The sequence below is a fragment of the Ambystoma mexicanum genome, chromosome 1p (assembly GCF_040938575.1).
Source record: "Ambystoma mexicanum isolate Mex_15411 chromosome 1p, UKY_AmexF1_1, whole genome shotgun sequence".
Taxonomy (NCBI): domain Eukaryota; kingdom Metazoa; phylum Chordata; class Amphibia; order Caudata; family Ambystomatidae; genus Ambystoma; species Ambystoma mexicanum.
This window is the reverse complement of record NC_090921.1, coordinates 138,294,745-138,316,650: the sequence shown is the minus strand read 5'-3', so window position 1 is coordinate 138,316,650 and position 21,906 is coordinate 138,294,745.

Sequence of the window (21,906 nt, the reverse complement as noted above, 5' to 3'; positions counted from 1 at the left end):
TATACCGGTCTTCGTTCTCCTGCTAACCCGAAAGGTGACTCCTTCTGGATTAAACGACTTCCTGTCTATGTCCAGAGCCCTGACATCTGACACCTTCTTACATGATATAAGACATAGTAGAGTTGCACGTTTTTCCGATAATGCTTTCCTGGTTAGTCTATCATTATCCGGCCAGCTAATCAACAGGTTCAAAACTAAATTCACATCCCACATATCGGTGTATCTAGGCAAAGGGGGTTTCAACATCCTCACCCCTCTGAGGAGTCTATATACAAACAGATGTTCTCCAACTGCTACATTATCTATCTTAGGGTGACTTGCTGAAATGGCCGATTTACAGGTGTTCAATGTTCTATACGCCATGCCCTGCTCCGCTAGCGCTGCCAAAAAGTTCACAATCTGAGTGACATCTGCTCCGTTGGGATGTATCTGCTGTGCCACACACCAGCTGGTCCACCTTGACTACGCCAGTCTATATGCTTTCCTGGTGCCTATGCTTCTTCGATAAACGTTGCAGCTTCTCCCGATAAACCTGGCTTCTGCCAGGCGTTCCTGAAATCGGCCATGCGATCAGTCTCAACTCTCATGATTGGTTCAGTGGGTGACACTCTCCCACTGGATTCAGAATCGGTTCCCTGAACTGCGGTAATACTAACGAGTCTTCGAAGACATTTCCAGAAGATCTGGAAACCACACCTGACTCTTCCAGTCTGGCATTACCAATATTATCATTGCATGTTGTCTCCTGATCTGCACTATCGTTCTCGGGATCATAGAGAATGGAATAAAGGCGTACTCCGTCCCCAGACCCCATGTCTGTAAAAATGTATCAGTTGCCGCCGCCGCTGGATCTGGTCTCCAACTGAAAAACCTCTCCAACTGCCTGTTCAGCCTGGAGGCAAAGAGATCTGTATTGCACGGGCCCTTCAACACCATCAAGGTCTCGAAGGCCGATCTGTCAAATTGCCAGTCGCTGGCATCCCTCAGGTGTCTTGACTTCCAGTCTGCCACTACAATCTGCAGTCCTGGGAGATATTCCGCTGTGACGCTGACATTGTTCCTTAGGCACATGTGTCAGAAATCTTCGCCATCTCCGCTAACAGTCTGGACCCCGTCCCTCCTAACCTGTTTATGTAATGTACTCCCGAGATATTGTCCATCTTCAGCAGTACACAACAGTTCACTCTGTCCTGGGTCCAACACCTCACTGTAAAGGAACCCGCCAGAAGTTCCAAGCAATTGATGTAGAGCTCTAGTTCCTCTCCCGACCATCTTCCTCTCGTCGTCAGTTCTCCACACCGAGCTCCCCAGCCCCAGCGCATGCCATCCGATTCTATGACCAGGTCCGGGGCAGAGCCAAATATTGCCCTACCAGTTCCAAACCTCCATGTGGCCGAACCACCACCACAGCTCTGTTCTTGCCTCCATGGAGATTGGCAAATTTTTGTTCGTAAAACAACCCCTTCTTTAGATGTCGAATTTTGAGGCGCTGTAGTGCCCTGTAATGCAATGGGCCAGGAAAGATTGCTTGGATGGAAGAAGCTAGTCTCCCCACCAGTCTGGCTAATTCTCTGAGCGATATTCCTTCTTCCGCAATCGTTGAGCTGATCTCGTTTTTGATCGCATTCACCTTGTCCATGTGCAGACTGAGTGTGGCTGCTTTTGTGTCCACGCCAAAAACCAAGAATTCGATCGTCTGTGCCGGAACCAACACTGACTTCTCCCAGTTTATCAGGAATCCTAGCTCCTGTAATAAGCGGGTTGTCTGCTCTCATTACTCTATTAACTTCTGCTTGTCCTGCCCCATCAGGAAAAAGTCATCTAAGTAAATTATTAACCTGATGCCCTGCTCCCTGAGATGAGCTACCACCACTCGCATCAGTTTTGTGAAGGCCCAACGGGCGGATGCAAGACCAAATGGTGGGCATCTGAACTGCCACCTCTGTTTTCTCCACCAGAACTGCAAGTATCTCCTGTCCTCTTGTGCTACTGGAATTGTCAGATATGCGTCCTTGAGATCTATCCTGACTAACCAGTCTTCTCTCTGTAACACATCCCTGAGTAGATGGATGCCCTCCATATTGAAGTGCCTGTACACTAAACACTCATTCAGGTTCCTCAGATTGATCACAGGTCTGTGCTTCTTCTTTCCCTTGCCCAGGAACATATTGCTCACAAAACCCTTCCTGGGATCTAACACCTTTTCGATCGCTTTTTTCTTCTCCAGCTGTGCAATGTGTCTAACAGTTCTTCGTCCTCTCGTGATAACCTTATGGGTCTCGGTTCTACTGTCTGGATCGGCTCCTGACAGAAATCTAACTTGAAACCTTGGACCGTTTCTCTGACCCATGTATCTCCTGACAATTCTGCACATCTCACTAAATACTGAGCTATTCTCCCCCCTACTAGTGGGGTTCCCTTTGCTTCCCCCGTGTGCGTGTGTTTCTGCATCTTGGCTCACCTGTGTTAGCCTGTTGGCCGTTGTTGTTTCCTCTGCAGTCTATACTCCTGGCTCTTCCTCTTGATTGGATGAAGGGGTTAGGTCGGCGTCCCTCTTGATTTCTCCACTCGCTTCTGTTACTGGCGTAGGGCTTGAAGGATGAGAAATGGCTGGCAGAGCTGCCCCTACCTCTGCCAGCCCTGCTGAAAACCTTGCTGCCGAATACCCTCTTGAGCGAGGCCTGCGCCTTGTCTATTGCTGCATAGGTACTGGCAAATTTCGCCATCTCCTTGATAAAGGTGTCTCCAAACAGCTTCCCTTTACTGTTGGAAGTGTACTCCGCCGTGGCCAATTCCCCCATCTTTGGGTCGATCTTTACCAGGATGGACCTCCTTCCCATGGTTGTAACCGCGTTGTTGGCGTTGCCAAGTAGGCATATAGCCCTCTGAGCCCAGCCTGCCAATATCTCCGGGTCCACCCTCTGCTCAGGTTGTTTGACCTCTTCCACCATCTGGCAGATCTTGGTAAATGGACCCAAGTCATCCATGAGCTTGTCCTGGCAGGATCTCCAGGATCTATCAATTCCTTTCCTGATGTCTCTGCCATAACGCCCCATGAAGGACATCATTTTCTCGTCTATCTCTGGCGTCTCGGCCATGCTATCTGGGACAAAGGGCCTGGCACATTCTGCCCTTACCTTGCTTCTGGCTTCCTTGGATAGGGAGCACCATAGTCTCTTCTTTATGTAATTGCCAATCTTGGCCGGCGGCTCCCACTCTGCTGACCTGGGGTGAATGAGCGAGTCAGGGTCAAATACTTCCCCCATCTCCTCGTCATCCCTTCTTTTCCTTTTCTTCGCAGCCTTACGCCTTAAAGGGGGGCTTGAAGAGGATGCGTCTGCTTCCTGTGAGCTACATTCGGATGAATCGTCCCATTCCTCCTCCATTTCTGTGTCCTCTGAATAGGACTCTTCTTCCATATATGCAGTGCCCCTCCTCTCCCAAGCCCCCACACCTGTTCCCAGTATGCATTGTACTGCTCTAGCCTTATTGGCTGCCAACCACTGTCTGCTGGTGTGGGGTTCCTCGGCTTCACTGGAGCTATGCATTTTTCTATTGGTGGGTTATCTGCAGGTGTCTTGGGCCTGCTTCCGTCTATTAATTCAGCTAAGTGGGTCTGGGTGTACCAAGTAGCAGGTTTTCCTGCGCCTGTGCCCGTTATCTGGTACTTAGCACTTACTGTTCTCTTGGCTGCTGCCTATGTACCTGCACTGAGCAGTTTCTCCCCAATTAGGCTCTTCTGGGGTCAATAATTTGACTGACCACTAGATGGCTCAATTGAGCAATTTTCAGTTGCTTATCTCTGTTAGCTGTTGTAATAACTCTTAACAGTGTTGCCGTGTACTGTTTTAATTCAACTCTAGCCTGTCAAGTTCTCCACACCGAGACTCGCCTGTCACACTCCTTCACGCTTTGACCACTGAGCGCTGGAATTTCTGAGGTCTCGTTGCGCTCCTGTGTCATCGCGTGCCACAGTGCCCCCTCTGCTGTGCTAATGACATTGCGCTGCCAGAGCTACAAGGTCCCGTCGCGGTCTAAGCCCGTTATTGCTTAACAGTGCGGATATGCTCCGCCAAACCCTGACCGAACACTGTGCGCGCGATCGCGCTCCCCTACTCCTATCACCTTAGTCTTGTAAAATAACAATAAAATAATGTCATTCACACTACGTAACACAACGTACATATGTAAAATGAGAAAGGCACTTATCTGGCTGCCCAAGCAGCAAAGAAAGGAAGGACACAGAAGGACATGAGTGGATAAGTGACTGTGTCGGATGGTAATGGTTGATGAGGTCACTTGAAAGTTCATGGACATAAAGAGAATGAACTACACCCGGGGAATTTATTGTGGCAAATGTAGTTTTGGTTGCGTTGTTCTCCTTTATGTGTTGTGCTGTTAAAATGTTTTGTATGCTGCTTGAGTTTTTCAGTAAAGGAAGAAAGCATAATCCGAGCCTCCGGTCTTGACATAGAATAGAAATGTTCTCTTTCATTTTAGAATGCGCTATGTTTTTTGTTCTTGCCAGCAATGTTCTTTCGGATTCCTTATTACTGCGAGGATGTTGAACGGGCCCATAACACCTGTTACAGCCCTCCCGCCTCTAGGGTATAAAGTATCATTGTATTCCTAAATTAAGTCAATGAAGCAGCCGTGATTTAGTCCCAAGTGTTTATTTGTAAAGTACAGTGGTCTTATTTAGAGCCTCTGCCAATAATAATAATTCTGGCCTTGTATCGCATGGCTCTGTATGAAAAACGGGTGGGTGGGATATTAGGATAGAGTGAAGGGAAATGCGGAAAACCTGTGCTGTTGATGTGTGCAGGTGGGAAGTGCCCTTTTCATGTGTTCCGATAGAGAAACTGTGTTCTTGGGAGGGCGAGTTAACAGGTTTCCATCTGCTAGGTGGAATCTCACAGAAATTTTGAAATTTTACTCTCTCTAGTGTATGAATTCTGACAGGAAAGTCAAATCTGTTGAACAGTCTCGCTTTCAGACACTGCCTTGTGTTTTAAAAACTGGTGTTAGTGGGTGTACCCTCGTCAGATGGCATTTTGTCACAGTGGGTTTGTACCCACAGTGGGTTTGCTGGGCCTGCTGGTCATTGAATGTTTAATTTAACGTATCAACACCGCATGTATTCTTGCTGCTCAGTATCAGTAATTCTACACAAAATTGGTACGGGGGGGCACCACTAGTTCAAATGTTCTAATCTCCAAACATATAATAATTTAACAGCATCTAATATATTCAAAGAGTGCCTTGGTAGAATAAAACCCTTGGCACAAGGATATCAGATATACATGCAGGGTTCAAGGTTGCCCCTAAACCAACCAAACACACTCTGTCCCCGGGTCACAGTTCGAATCAAACTTTATATGCACATAGTAATCATTTTGATATAAACATGATATTAATGACTCAGTCCATCACAGCGTTGTTATTATTCTGAAGCATCCACTTATGAATACAGTGGAACATGACCATTAACCTCTACTAGGTTACAAGGAAGAACCAGTCATACACAATACCTATTGATATATGCAGTGTTTAGCCCTGAGGGCGGATTAATATCCAAAATGCATTGGCTTTAGGACACTCTTGAATTCACACAGCTTTTTATGAAGCAATAAATGGACTGAGTACTTAATATAATCTTTATAGAAAAATGAGAAATATCATATCAAAATGATTAGAATGTGTATATAAAGTTTGATTCAACCTGCGACCAGGGGACATAGAGAGCTTGGTTGGTCCAGGGGCAACCTCGAAGCATGCATGTATATCAGATATTGAACGCCAGCAACATGTTAGCAGCAATGGGGTACACTTTAAGAAAGTGATCAAGTTGATTTGTTCACTAAAAAGCGTGAATCATTTGTTGGTTGTCAATCCTGCCACAAACGTGCTTGCAATTGCCAAATTGGAGTGAGCGTTCCTGACCATATAAGCCAAAGGATTTGTGATGTCATGCCTAGAACTAGTGGTATTCAAATTTTGCATCTGTCTTTATTATTTATATTTTTTTTAACGGGAATCCCTTTGATGGTTAAACCAGGTTTCAGTTGTTAACTGTCTATCCCCTAGGCATGGGGCAGAAAATTATTGGTAAAACATAAATGTAAAGCTACATCCAGGGATCTAAATGAAGATGGCTAAAGCAGGAGCTAAAAGCAGCTCCTGGGTATCCAGCATTAAACAACAAGGAGCTAGTTCATAGTGTTCCGCAAATGTAAATTGCTCATAAAATTCCAAAATATAATGTTCTTTATTGACCACATGCACTCATCGTGGGACATAAAAACAGGAATCATGCTTACCATCAATCTTAGATTTATTCTTTTTTATTTGTTTATTACATGATTTGGTTTATTCTACAATTTCACATTATTACTATTACATATCAACATAAATATGAGGCTGATCCAAAGCCCCCATAAAACCCATTAATTTGATCAATTAACATATAAAACTGTTCTTTCTATGTCGCCCTCAGTTCATCCACAAAACACTTATATGATTGAAAGGCAAATGGTATACACTATCCTGTAAACCAATAAAGATACAATTCATAAAAATAGGAGAATAATAAAATTTCATCTAGAAACAATCATGCTATACTGTTCTCCCACCAGAATCATATTCCACCATTCTTCAATAGTTAAGGTTCGCAGATTTCTATCCATAGCACCAAAAAAATATTTCTCTAATGAAAGATAAACGCCGGACATTCAATCACCAAATGTTTGGATGATTCAACTAAACCATCCTCTTTACAAAATCTGCAGTTAGATTGAGATGTGTCAGTTTGTTGCCTAAGGCACAAGACTTCTCTAGTAGGCAAGAGATTTAAGCAAAGTCGCATAAATGAATCCCTAAAACAAGGACACGGGAATGTCTTCAAATACAATGATAGTTGGTTGACACCTCCCTGCTCATATGAGGGATTTAAAGATAATCTATACCTGGTTTTTCGATCTTGTGTATCAATCCAATCCTAGGAGAGTAGCCTTTTTTTGACCTTCTCAGGGAAAGATTTTAAGACCTCTACCGATATATTTAGGCTGTTTAACCAAAGAATACACTTATATTGCCAATTGTACAGTAGCCATTCTGGTCTTCCTGGAGATCGCTGCTTTAATATCGCAACAGGAGATAATACCTCATTAATTACACATTTAAGAAATAAATAAACCCAGGAACTTCCAAAGGACTATTGACTGAAGAGATGGGAGAGCTAATTTATACCTGATCATTGCTACTGGGAAACTTGGTGGTAGATGGAGTATTCTTTGCCAAAATAAGGCTTCCAAAATCTCCCAAATCTCCCAGGACAAATACAGGGCAGTTTCAGCTCTGTAAGTCATGATCGGAATCACTTTTTGGTTATAAAAGGTGACAATTGTACACATTGTAAATTTACCAGACCTTTAAGTAAAGTTAGCCCTTTTAATGCAAGGCTTCTCAATTCCGATCTTAGGGCCAGCTCCCATTCATGTTCCCTGATACTGCAATTAATGAGAACTTCTAAATATTTTAGGAAATGTACCTGTTCTAAATGTGAGTCCTCCACGTGCCACTTAAATTGCTCCTTGCATTTCCCTTGGCTCCAGCGAAAGGACATTACTTTAGTCTTTTGTACATTAATTTTGAGGTTTTTCTCCTTAATATCTGATCAGTTGTCTTAATCTCTGCTGTAGACCAATAGGGGTCTGATCAAGCATGACAAGTTGTCAGCATATATAATCCATGCCACGTGGCGGATGAGTCACAATGTCCTTCTGGTTATTAACCAAGTCTGATAAATAAAGATTGAATAATGCTGGGGCAAGGGGGACCTAGCATTATAGAGTACTGATGTGTCATGTGCCAATTGATTAGGACATCTCCTAGGAGCAAAATCAAACAAACATCCTTACTGAAGGGTCGACCGTGTGTTCCACTATTATTAGGAATTTACAATACTTTTTATGATCCTTTATCGTGAAATAAAAAGGCTACCATCACTTACTGGTCCTTCTATTGGAATACACGTAATGATCCAATTGGACAAAGGCCGCGGAACGTCTTCCCTTATGGTTACATATCTTTAGTGAAGAAACTAAGGACAGGGGAGAGAGGAATAAACAGAAAGAGGCTCACATAAGTTCTCATCCTTGTTCTTAGATTTAAAATCTTGCATGTGCTGTCATATAAAGAGACACTAACTCTCACCTCCATTTCCTTTTCAAGCACACACAATGTGCCATCCGTGGTGCTTAATATATCCACGTTTCAACCATAAGATTGGTTCTGTTGTTATCACACAGCATTTTGTTTGTCCAGCGATCTATAATAGAAGCACTGCATAATCACGCATCAGCTAATTGTCCTATACTCATAACAGGATTTTTACAAACGTTAGCTGTGGATTCTAAGGTGTTCCCCTTCCTATTGCGCTGTTGCTCTTTACTGCTGTAATGCTGGCGACGTACTTGCACCAGTCCTCACGACTCTCAGACAGAAATTGCTGCCGGCAATGTTTGCTATATCTCGCTGAAATGGTGAGATGGTAGTGGGAGTTGCGTTGGCCTGATCGGAATAGAACTTCATGGCCCTCCTGTCTAGGAAAAAGGTTATCCATAAAGTGGCTTTATTAGAGAAGTGGGCTGCGTTGGTGAGATGGGAGGTCAAGATGTCGTGATCAACAAGATTAAATTCAGCATAGAGATCTAAGAGAAGCAGGAGGGCAGGTGTGCCCGTATCTATTATTTTGGTGATTTGTTTTTTTAAATCTAAGAGGGCGGTTTCTGTGCCGTGGCCTTTGCGGAAGCCTGATTGTCTCTTGCCTAGGATAGCATAAGATTCAAGCAGGGCCGGTCTTAGACCAGTTTGCACCCCACGCGGGAAGTATTGTTGGGGGCCCCCCACAAAATGTTGGGAGAGGTGTTAACTTCAGAGACGGTATGGGGGGGCTTACTTGTGTGGGGGAATCTAACTTCTTTACACATTGTAATCCAAATATTCTAGTGCAGCTTCAATGTTACAGTCAGTTAACTCTCTCCTTCACGTCTGAAACCACACACTTAAGCACTGCTGTGAGAATGAACGGTCTCCTGCCCCTACCCTTCCTATCACTCAGCTGAAATGCAAGTACAAACACCCATTCGATTTCAATTGCCTAAAAATGTATGCATACAAATGTGTGTGCTAACAATAAACATTTTTACATTAGTAATTGCTGGGCATTTGTTATCTGTTCAGCCACCAGCACCGTTTATTATCTATGTCCTGTTGTGTCCTTCTACAACTGTGTTCTTACTAAACATGATGAACGGAAGAGGGGTGATTGTTGGAGTCCGAAATGTCTTCGTAAGATAAGGAGAGGGGGTCATTGAGTTTTGTGTGTTTTGCTTAAGGTTCTAGGTCTCAGATCTGTATCACTGAAGATGATCAGGGGTATTTGCCTGGGCTTTGCTTAATTCACTCGAGGTGGGCAGTTGGGGTGGCAGGGGTGGGTGGGCAGTGTAACTGGTACCTGTCCCCTCCCCATGTCCCCCTTATCCCCACCCTCTCAAGTGTCTGACCTGGTGCTTCTCCGGTGCCTGTATGCGCCTCGGTATGTGACCAGGTGCAACACAATGATGGGTGAAGCTTTGTGTCTGTGTGCCCTGTGCAGTCTCTTAGCAAACACCAGCAACATGGGGGAAGCCTGACCTGGGCCACCTTTGTGACAGATTGCAGAGAGCTCAGGAAGCAAGCCACAAAATATATAAGCACATGTGGGTGCTGTATCACTTCTCTGCAGGGCCCTTTTAGCCTACAAACATTCACTAATATTCAAGTTGATTGCCTTATTTCAATGACTACACGGATGGCGAGGCTGAAATGTAAATAATGGACTTCTAAAACATGAATTGTTGATTCTGCGGTCAGCAACCTAACCTTACCATGTTGAATTACAGTGTAATACTACATTCCGGACGCCCATTCCTCTATAGTGTTTACATTGGTTGCACAATATTAATATAAAAAAAAGATATTTTAGGTTATTTTACACTTGTCATTTTGGAAAGAAAATACTTGATGTTTATAAATTGCTGTGCTTATGCTACACCGAGAGCATGGCAAAGAAAGGGCTGTCCATGTCTGTGTTGAAGTGTACTTAAAACGATGACAATGGTCACACGGCCGGTGGCCAGGGTGATGGTAAACTCCTTCATGTCCGGACAAATTCTTCTGGGTAGAGGCACCCGCCAGGGATGCCCGCTCTCCCCCATCCTGTTTGCCCTGGCCATTGAGCCCATAGCTGACTTAATTAGAGAGAGACATGGACACTGCGGTCTCCACCTAATAGGCTGCCTGGAGATAGTGTCCCTATATGCAGATGACATACTTCTGTATGTTCGCGACCCACAACTCAACCTAGACCCCATACTGCAGGACATCATTTGTATCGGACAATTCTCTGGTTTCACGATGAACCCGTCTAAGTCGGAAGTATTTCCGCTCACAGACAATACTCCTGTAGTCCAGGACCACTTCATTCTTCGCAGGTCGGCCGGATATATATATCTGGGCGGGACTATGTCCAGAACACGCCCATAGCTACTGAAAGACAACTATGACTCAGCCGTGGCAGCGGTCGAGGACAAAATACGTAGGTGCCAGAACTTCCCCCTGTCTGCCCCAGCTAAGCTGTCATGAACCGTCACCTACATCCCTTTTGGACCTCGTGGTCCCTGACCCATAGAGCACTGAATGCAGTAACCCTCCCAACATGGATGTCAAATACGAAACGCAGCTTGCCAGCCTTTACGTTCCACGCTCGGCGCACTACTAAACAGACACCCCCCCGCGGCTCTGCTCGTCTCAACGCTACTGTTCGCCGTAACTGGACGTGGGCTGCCGGAGTTCGCTAGGGGCTATTTTCCTGAATTCCCTATTCCCGGTTCCTTGATTCCTCCACCTTTCCTTTCATCATTCAAACTTACCGAACTTTCCTGGATTTTCGGCGTGCTCGAGTCACAGCTTCCGTGCCTCCGCGCGCGGACATTGTTCCTTCCTGGTTCCGTCCTGGACAATCTGAACGAAGCACGCTGGAATCCGAAGACCCGCCCACGGGCTTATATAAATCCCAGACCGTGCGGAAGAAGTCACAAAAGAAGGTTGCAAGCAAACAGGAAAAACAGGTGAGAAGGGGAGAGATTTGTGACAGATTGAGACGCCTAAAAATCAATACGGATACAGGGATGGAAGCCGCGGTTCAAGACCTCATGCGAGGCATGCAGGAACTCACCACATAAGTTCAAAACCTTAAAGCTGAGAACGCTGCCTTAAAGCAGCTGGTATTGTCTCGTGATTCTGCTACCAAGGAAAGTGTGTTATTGGGAGGAGTGGTGGACAAATATGATGACTCTCCAAAGACCCTTCGTGCCTTCCTAGATTCATGCTTGGTGCATTTCACCTTCAAGCCCTACTACTTTTCCACCCCTAGAGCAAAAGTAGGGTTTATGATATCACACCTCACTGGCAACGCATTAACCTGGGCAACTCCCCTAGTCAATTCGGGCGACGCCCTCCTGGATGATTACAATGGATTTGTGGAAGCCCTAAAGGCCATGTTGGATCGTCCTGAGCAGGTTTACAGCGCTCAAGAACATCTACTTGATTTTTGACAAGGATCCCAGGATATGCTTACCTATGTCACCCGTTTCAAACAACTTATGAAGGATGCTGATTGGTCCCAAGAGGCTACCTTCACTCTCTTTCGCAGAGGGTTGAATGAAGAAATAAAGGACGAGCTAGCCAGGGTAGCTCGCCCTAATTCCTTCCAGGCCCTCTTGGATCTTTCTTTGCAAATTGATTTTCGAATCCAGGAAAGACAGGCGGAGAAAAAGAAGTCAAAATCATCATTCCCAAAGGCTGTCATAGATCACCCTTCTAGCCCAGAACCTGCAGTTTCTCCGACCTCAGATCCAGAAACCATGCAACTGGGGGCATCCCGTGGACCCATTACCCCACAAGAAAGGATGCGCCGTATTCACACTGGTCTCTGCATGTATTGCGCCTCTGATAAACATCTTGTCAGAGAGTGCCCTATTGCTCCTCCACGGCGTTCGGGAAACACCAGCTCCCGATCCTACATGGGTCACAGTTTCGGGAGAATGATGTCTGCTCCACATCAATTCCTTCCTTGAACTCTCCTGGACAAAATAACCTTGCGATTCTACAGGCCTTTCTATTGCCCGATTCTACAGGCCTTTCTATTGCCTTCCAAGAAAGAATCCTACCCCATTCTGGTATTAGTGGATTGCGGAGCCATAGGCATATTCATAGATCATGATTGGGTCACAACTCATCACCGTCCATGCGAAACACGAGAGACTATGCAACCTGTTGAAGCTATTGATGGAAGACCCCTGTCTTCAGGACCCATAACCCTTCAAACCAAGGAGCTTCTTCTCTCCATAAACCACCATCAAGAAAAGGTTAAATTTGATATTATAAGATCTGCCCACTATCCAATGGTTTTAGGCATGCCCTGGTTACAGAAGCACAATCCTTCTATCAATTGGGCAGCAGGCTCTCTATTTCTTGGTTCGGAACATTGTATGTCCCACTGTTTGTCCCTGAATACCTTACCAAAAGGGTCTGAAGACTTCCAAAAAAATCAACAAATACCATTCACCGTCTCTAACGTCATCCAGATTCCCAGGGCCTATCAGGCGTACACAGATGTGTTTTCAACAGCCATAGTTCAAGCTCTACCCCCCCACAGACCTGAAGATTGTGCCATCGATACCGAACCGTCAGCAGTAATTCCCTTTGGAAGAATGTTTATCTTGTCAGAACCTGAAAAGAGGGCCCTCCGGGAATACCTGGATACCAATCTGGAAAACAGAACTATTCGACCATCCAAGTTCCCGGTGGGCGTCTCCCTATTTTTTGTTCCCAAGAAGGATTCCAAGGAGCTTAGGCCATGTCTCGATTACCGTGGCCTTAACCAATGCACTCTTAAGGACCGTTATCCATTGCCTCATCTCAGACATCCTGGAAGCCGTCAGAGGTGCTGTCATCTTCACAAAACTAGACCTCAGGGGCGCTGACCATCTTATTCATATTAAGGAAGGTGACGAATGGAAGACAGCGGAAGACAGCCTTTAGAACACCCTTCGGCCATTTTGAATATCTAGTTATGCCCTTTGGACTTGCTAATGCCGCAGCAGTCTTCCAACGCTTCATGGATCGGGTATTTTCTGATATGCTGTTCCTCTTTGTCATTGTATAGCTAGACGACATACTGATCTACTCCAAGGACCATCAAAAACATGAAGAGCACGTAAGAGCAGTCTTACAACATCTACGGGAACATAAACTCCTGGCCAAACCCGAGAAAAGCCTTTTTCACGTATCTACTGTTCACTATCTCAGATTTGTTCTTAGCCAAAAGGGGATTGGAATGGACTCTTGGTTGACTCCATTCTATCTTGCCCTGTTCCCACTAGCGTAAAGCAAATTCAATCCTTCCTGGGGGTTGCTAACTTCTACAGAAAGTTTATTCCAGCATTTTCGGAAATTGTTCATCCTATTGTTACATTGTTAAAAATGGACACCCCCTTTCAGTGGACCTCTGTCCAAGATTCGGCGTTTCAACGATTAAAGTCAGAGTTTACACAAGCTCCCATCCTTGCTCAACCTGACACAGACAGACCCTTCATTGTCGAAACGGATGCTTCCAACTATGCCATTGGGGCAGTCCTGAAACAGGAACTTGGAGACAAACTAGAACACCCCATCACCTATCTGTCCCGCACCTTGATTGCCAGTGAAACCCATTATTCCGTCCTGGAGAAGGAATTGTTAGCCATCCGTCAGGCCTTCACTGATTGGCGTCATCTCCTTCTGGGAGCTAAACACCCGGTTCAAGTTCGCACAGACCATCGGAATCTCCAAGTACTACAATCCCCAGAATGTAGAAACAGTCGCCAAGCCTGCTGGGCTTTCTTTTTTGCCCAGAACCAATTCCAAATCCATCACTTCCCTGGAACACATAACATTATAGCTGATGCTTTATCCAGGCGTCCTGACTATGAACCCCTTGAGGATCAGACCTTTCCTTAGATGTTTCCCCACACAATATTTGTTGCCCAAGCAATTACTCTCCTGGAGGATATTCGAATTCAAACCCAGTCCTCTGAACCGCGGATGGAGTTTAAGAGAAACAATCGATGGAATCTCAAAACAAAGGACGGATACCTGTTCAAGGACAATCGCTTGGTCATTCCCACTCCTGGACTGAGACAAAAGATCACAAGCCTATGTCATGATACTTTCCATTCAGGACACTGTGGCATCACCAACACTCTCCATCTAATACAAAGACAGTTTTGGTGGCCAAAGATGAAGGATGAGATCAAGATCCATATCCAGACATGTGCAGTCTGCAATCAGAACAAAGCAGGTCTCCTGCTCCAACTGCCGATACCAACAAGAACCTGGGAAATCATTGCCACGGATTTCATCGTGGAACTACCCTCTTCCAGGGGCTACACAACTATAATGGTTACCATTGATTCGTTCACTCATATGGCTCATTTTACACCTTTATGCAAACTGCCATCCTCATCTGAACTTGCTGGAATTTTCCTGGAACACATATTCCGGCTTCATGGGCTACCTTCCAATATCATTTCTGATAGAGAGCCCCAGTACATATCCCAGTTCTGGAAACAGATATGTCGTATACTGGGAATCCAGCGTTGCCTTGTCTTTGGGTTATCATCCACAGACCAATGGAGCTACTGAGCGAGTAAACCAAACTCTGGAACAATATCTTCATTGCTTCGCCACCAAGGTCCAGTATGATTGGTCACTATTAATACCTGTGGCTAAAATTCGCATACAACAATTGGGATCATTCAGCTATCAAAACCAGCCCCTTTTTCTGTAGTCAAGGATTTCATCCTTCAGTCCTACCGTCCATTCTTCCACAGCCAACCCCAGTTCCTACGGTTGATTGCTGGATTTAAACACTAATCAATGTACATAAAGAAGCTAAAGAAAACCTGATAAAGGCCCGAAGAGACGTGAAACATTATGCTGACTCCAAAAGAAGACCAGGGCCTTCCTATTCAATAGGCGATAAGGTCTGGTTATCCTCAAAACTCCTCCCACGTCACCTATGACCAAATAAATTGGCTCCCAGGCATTATAGTCCCTTTTCCATAAAAGAAATCACCAATCCAGTGGCCTTTCGACTCCGACTACCAGAATCATGGAAAAGGATCCACCCAGTCTTCAATACTTCTATGTTGAAGCCATATGTTCAACCCTCTCGAACTGCTCTAAGATCTACTCCAGTGATTGTCAATAACCAACTCGAATACGAGGTCTCCAGAATTTGTGATTTTAGGTACCAACGTGGTCAGCTGCAATATTTGGTCGAATGGAAAGGATATCCACCTAGTGAGCGCACCTGGGAACCCATATCAAACATGAATGCCCCCAGGCTGATTCGAAGATACCACCTTATCCATCCATTAAAACCCAGAGGAGCTGGGCTTCAGAGGAGGCATGCTGTCATGAACTGTTGCCTACGTCCCTTTTGGACCTCGTGGTCCCTGACCCATAAAGCACTGAATGCAGTAACCCTCGCAACATGGCCGTCGAATACGAAATGCAGCTTGCGAGCCTTTACGTTCCACACTTGGCGCACTACTAAACAGACACACCCCCGCGGCTCCGCGCATCTCAATGCTACTGCTTGCCGTAGCTGGACGTGTGCTGCCGGAGTTCGCTCGGGGTTATTTTCCTGAATTCCCAATTCACGGTTCCTTGATTCCTCCTCCTTTCCTTTCATCCTTCAAACTTACTGAACTTTCTTGGATCTTCGCCACGCTCTAGTCACGGCTTCCGTTCGTCCATGCGCGGACATTGTTCCTTCCTGGTTCCGTCCTGGACAATCTGAACGAAGCACGCTGGAATCCAAAGACCCGCGCACAGGCTTATATAAATCCCGGACCGTGTGGAAGAAGTCACAAAAGAAGGTTGCAAGCAAACAGGAAAAACAGGTGAGAAGGGGAGAGACTTGTGACATAAGCTCTCACTCATAAAAATGAACTTGCTGCCTAAATTGCTCTAGGTGTTTTCCAACGTCCCAATCTGGCCTGGTAAAGACTACTTCATCAAACTACATTCACACTTTGCCCATTTCCTATGGCACCCTGGTGCGGTCAGGAAAAAGTGGACCGAACTGACTCCCACATATGATAAGGGGGGGGGGTTCTCTGCACCGCACACCGAATTGTACTGGATGTCCTCCAAGGCACAATATGGGTCATACTGGTACATAGTGGAGCTTTCCCCCCTACATGTCAAACTGGAATTGCTGGCTGGTGGTCGCACCAACCTCAAAACCCTCATGCTAGATACCCGCGACAGGGATGATTCCCTGTTGGACCTCTACACTGAGGGCCTGGCAGCTGCTCTTTGCCCAGGTGTGGGCCAATAAACCCTTTCTATAAATGTCTCCCAATCTGGAACTTCCCGGGGCTACTGCCGATGCGTGATAAGGCAATTCATATCCGTTGAGAAGTGCTGGGTTACAGAGAATTTGCTGACCTGTTTCCAAATGCGGCATTCATCACGCCCGGACCTGGAAACAGGGCCACAGAGATAATGGGGTGACCTCTTACAATGCTATCGGGTCGGCGCTGCGATTGCAGCCCACTGGCCTGCATACTGCCAGGAACCTCCAGAAACGCTGATTCTCGCCAACTCGGGGGATAGTAGCCACGTGGTGTCCTCACTATATAAAATGGCATTGGATAGGATGGCACCTCCCACCCAGAAAGCGTGCTTGCGTTGGGCAGAGGAATCGGCAACTGCCATTTCCGATACCCAATGGGCACACATGTGCGCACACACCAGACTGGTCTCCCTCAACTTTTGCTTTAAATTCATGCAAATTAAGATTCTACATCGCCTACACTATACCCTCGCCGACTATCCAAAATGCTACCCTCCCTACACTACATGGTTGTCCCAGATGTGATGAAACAGCAGCAGACCATCTACATATGTTCTGGGGTTGACCGCGACTGGAAACTTTTTGGTCAAGAATCATTGAGATTCCCTCTGACATAACAAGGACCTCATTAGAGAAACACCCTCTGGGCGCGTTATTTGGTTTGTGGTCTGGGCCTCTGGGTAGAGATGACCAGGCCTTTGCCAATGTTGGTTGCATGCTGGCTAAAAGGTCAATACTCCTCCATTGGAAGAATAGGTGCCCCCACCGTGGGTGAATGGATGAAAGCACTGACATGGGCGCAAGAAAGCGATAATCTCTATACCAACTCTCTTTCCCCTGTGACCAGACCCCGTGATATCTGGTGCAGTTTCCGCTCCTACCTGGCCCGAGAAGACGGGTGTGAATGAAACTGTCCATGCACTTTCAATGTTTCTGCTTATGTACTCTCCTTATGTGTGATTACGTCTGTACCGATGCAATCGGATATTAATGTACGAGACCTCTGTCTAAAGGGTGACCCCCTTTCCCTGTTGTACCTTCAACCGCCAACTGTATAAATAAAAGGTTTTAAAAAAGAAAAATGATGACAATGGTGTTGTTGGAGTCAGACTGGCGCCCCCTAGACCCTAGCACCCCAGGCAGCCGCCTGCACTGCGTGATGCAAAGACCGGCCCTGGATTCAAGGTAGTGTTGGATTTGGTTGTGGGCAGCTTTGCCAAAGATTTTGAGGAGGAAGGGGATGGTGGTGATAGGTCGGTATTTGTTTGGGCACATGGGGTCTCAGGAAGGTTTCTTTATGCTAGGGCGAATGCATGCTTCTTTGAAACTTTGTGGAATTATTCCTGAGGAGAACGAAGCATTGATGAATGCAGTGATAATAGGGGTCAGGGCGTCTGAGCATTCTTTGATGATGGTCGGTGGGCAGATGAACCCTTTACATGTGGAGGGTTTGATGAGTTGGAGGTGATCAGCAACTTCCATTTCGGTGACGTCTCTGAATGAGAAGTGAGGGGTATCGGGAAGGGGAGAGGGAGGTGTTTGTAGAGGCGGTTTGTCCTGTTTGGGTAGTGCTTTGCGCTGTGAATGGATTTTATCTTGGAGAAGCTTAACTTTGTTAATGAGGGCTGCCTGAATGTTGGAGCACCAAGCTTCGTCTATGGTGATTTTGTCTGGACTGCTGGCAGGGGTGATGAGATCTTTGAAGATCGAGAATATTTCCTTAGATTTTGAATTGGCTGTGGAGATTCTGCAGTTGAATGATTCTGATTTCGCTTTAAATATAGCTTTTTGTACGTTGATGCTATATCTTTGAATTCTGTCAGGGTGGTCTGGTTAGACGCGGATTGCCATTTAGTTAGGGCCTGGCATTTGTTGATGCGCAGAGTTGTTAGTTCTTCCGAGAACCAGGAAGTTATATAGTTGAAGTGGAAGATATAACTCCCCCACAACCCCAGTCCCTTCCACCGATCCTTGCAGAACTGCAAATCAACCATTTTGATTAACAACCTCATCAGTAGCACCTTGAACGTTTGCTCTCGCCGTCAATGAGGCCTATTTTTAAGAGTGAAGGTAAACATAGGCTGAACTTGCCAGGAGAGGCTACACACTCCCCAGCGTCCCTTTCAACCACCTGCTGCTTTGTGGCACCATGGAGAACAACATCAATGTCACTGGTCAGCTCTCTTCTTTCCCTGCTGAACTGTGTTCCATTCCCCCGGGACGGGGATCCTGTCCCTTGGTGCTATGTCACCTGGCCGATCCAACTCCTACATTTGAAGATTCAGCAGCTTTACTCCCTCCTCAGTCGAAAACACGGTGTGCACCTTGTCCCTCAGCTTGAATTGCAAGTTGAAGGGGTTTGTCCACTTATATAGTACTTCTGTACGTTGTAGCTCCTCCGCTATTGGTTTCATTTTACGTCTTCCATCAAGTAATCTGGTTCATCGTTTTCGCCTCTCCCGGGATTGTTTCGTTGGTCTTATAATCGTGAAACTTGGCTGACTGCCCTCCCAGGGATGTCGTTATAGAGTCCCTCTTTGGGCCAATCCTGTGGGCCCTTTCGATTTTGAGCATGGTCCGAGCGCCTTCTGGTTGGAGCTGCTGAAAAAGGACCCTGACACAGCCCTCAATATCGTCTCCTTCTGCTCCTTCTTTAAGAAATGTAATGCGCAAGTTGTCCCTCCTCGCTCTGATTTCCAAAACTTCACACTTGGAGCGCAGCACTTCGGTGTCCTCTTTTAGAGCAGTCAGAGACCCCCGAACTACTCTTAACACTGATGCCGGATCCGCGGTCGACCGTTCACTTTGATCCAATCCATCTCCCAGCACTCAGATCTCCTTCTGTAGCTCCTGAGTGTAGTCAACCATTTTCTTGCAGAGGTCCCCTATCTCAAAGTGCAGGGATTCTCGAATGTCCTTCCTTAAGACATCCAGTGTGCGAGTTAGGAAGTCCGGCGTAAGATGCTGGGCACCCGGCACCAGCTGGGCCGACCAATTTGTGTCTCCCTCTATAACATCTTGCTGTGCCGTCCTCTTTGCCAGATATTGTTGGATGTCGCGCGTCTTGTTCTTTTTGCCTGCCTTGCGTATTTTCCCCACATCCTCCACTCTCAGATAACGGATTGTCAGACCCCTCAGATACCTCAACAAATGGTGGAGGGCAGCAATCAGACCAGGAATATGAATCATCACTCGGGGGTATTGTCAAAGCAGGATGCACTTAATGGTACAGGGGTTACAGCTCCCCTCGCCCTCCTTGTACACAGCCATCACCGACCTTGTAAGGCCTCCTCCGGGCTTCTGAATACAACCTCTTTGGTGCGCTGCTGTGCCTCTGGGGCTTTTATAAAGCTGCCACCAGCCACCACTGTCCTCTTCAGTCCGCTGAGCCTCTAGGGCGCCACCTACCCCTCGGGCACCGTCTCTTACATGGGGGGCTCCTGTCCATGACGCCTCTACAGCCGATACCTCTCCCTCCCAGGCAGAGTAGAGTCGCCAGCCAGCCACCAGCATGGGGGATCCAAGACAAGCCCCCAGCTCCGGGCCCCACGCCTGGGATCCTCGGTTCTCCTGTGCCCCAGTCGGGCACCAAGGACGGCAGCAACAGCAGGGGGGAGTGAAACCAGCCCTCATCAGCGACGTTCTTCGCTACGGGGAAATTAATCACGGAGGAGCCCTGCTCCGTTCAGGCCTCAAAGTGCACACCTCCTAACTTCCACACTGTGCGGGTCACTGCGTTAGGCTCCCGCAGACACGCCAGCACTCCACCCAGCCACGCGAACAGGTCTCGTCCGCCTCTCGAGCTCATTCTCCACTCCCCCCACAGCCGCTCACACCGTTAGTGCTGCGCCAAGAATTCTCCACTAGCTCCCCGACTGCCCAGGCCTTCTCCGGACCGCCACTGCAGCCTGCCTTTTTCGGCCTCTCAATTGCAGACTGCGGCTGTCATCTTACTGGTTCGACCAGCAAGGTCAACACCTATCGGACTGCAGCGTATGGCGGTCTCCGTGCTGCAATAGTCGGATCCCGCTACTCCGACAGCTCTTCTCCAGCTCTGGAAGGGAGTCGGACCCCGGAGCAAGCTAATTCAGCGCCCACAGGGTGTCTTTACGGGTCAGGGTACGGAGAGGGTTGATGGCGCACGTCCTACCCCTCCGACATCTGGGCCACCACCCCTTCGGTTCCATAGTTTGATGTTAAAGAATGTATTGGTGAATGGTGTCTATTAATAATTTGCTGGTCTCAAAGCTCACGACATAGAATAGAGGTTAGCTAAACTGTGTGCTACAGCTGACCCATGGCTGTACCAAGTTTCTGGTGGAACAATTCTTATTAAACATGAAATGGTTTTCCATTAGGGCTACTTCTGTGCACCACAGGACGAATGAGTTTGGTATGGAACTATTCTGCTGTTTGTTATTTATTTATTTTGAGGGCGCTGGTTGCATACTTATGGGTAGTACCCAGACATTTCATTACATTTCAGACAAAGCTTACCGTGAGGAAAGACAGTTACTTCGTGAAGGAACATACTTGTTTAGTGTGCAATGCCAGGCGAGAATGTTTCCTGTGTGAACAGCAAGGTTCTAAGTTTCTTGCGGAAATACCCAGTAGCACGATCCGGATCTGAGCTAGGGGGGAAGGGCATTTGAAGTCTCTAAGGCAATGACCGGAAAGCTCACACCCCCCAGCCCGATCTTTTCCTCCTAAATCTAGGGGTGACGTGTTTGTTCATGTGAATTGACCGAGTGGGTCTAGTGGAATTAGTCTTTTGGGGGAGTATTAGCATGGCACTTGAGCGTGATAACCAGTGTCATAAGGATAATCCTTTGTCTGATGGGAAGCCAATGTGCTGCTTGTTTGGCAGTGGAAATATGCTCCCGTCTGGGGATATCCAAGGCAGCCGTGAGAGCATTATTCTGATTGACTTGTAATTTATTGAGGTTCCGTGTAGAGGTGCCTGCAAAATGGGTGTTACATTAGTCAAGCCTCGACCCTAAAAGGGCTCCAGCGACAGTGAGGCAACTGTCTGATGACAGGAAGGGTCTACAAGCATTGATTAACTTAGTGGTGTGTGCTGAAGCAGATGCAATGGTGTTAACCTGCCTATTTTAGGACAGTGTCGAGATAGACGCCTAGTGTTTTGACAGAGTTTGAGACAGGTATGGTAATGCTCTCAATGGTGAAAGATTTGTATTCGGGCTCCAGTTAATTCCGAGTAGTTTGTGATATGGTTAACAGAATTTCTGTCTTTTCATCGTTAAGGCATAATGAATTAGCGGCCATCCAGGGTTGGATAGTTAGGTAGATAGAGTGTAATGCATTCGTGTCAAGGGTGTAGATGACAGTAAGGGGCAATTCTTCAATAATCTCCAAGGTTGCTGCTTTTGGTATTC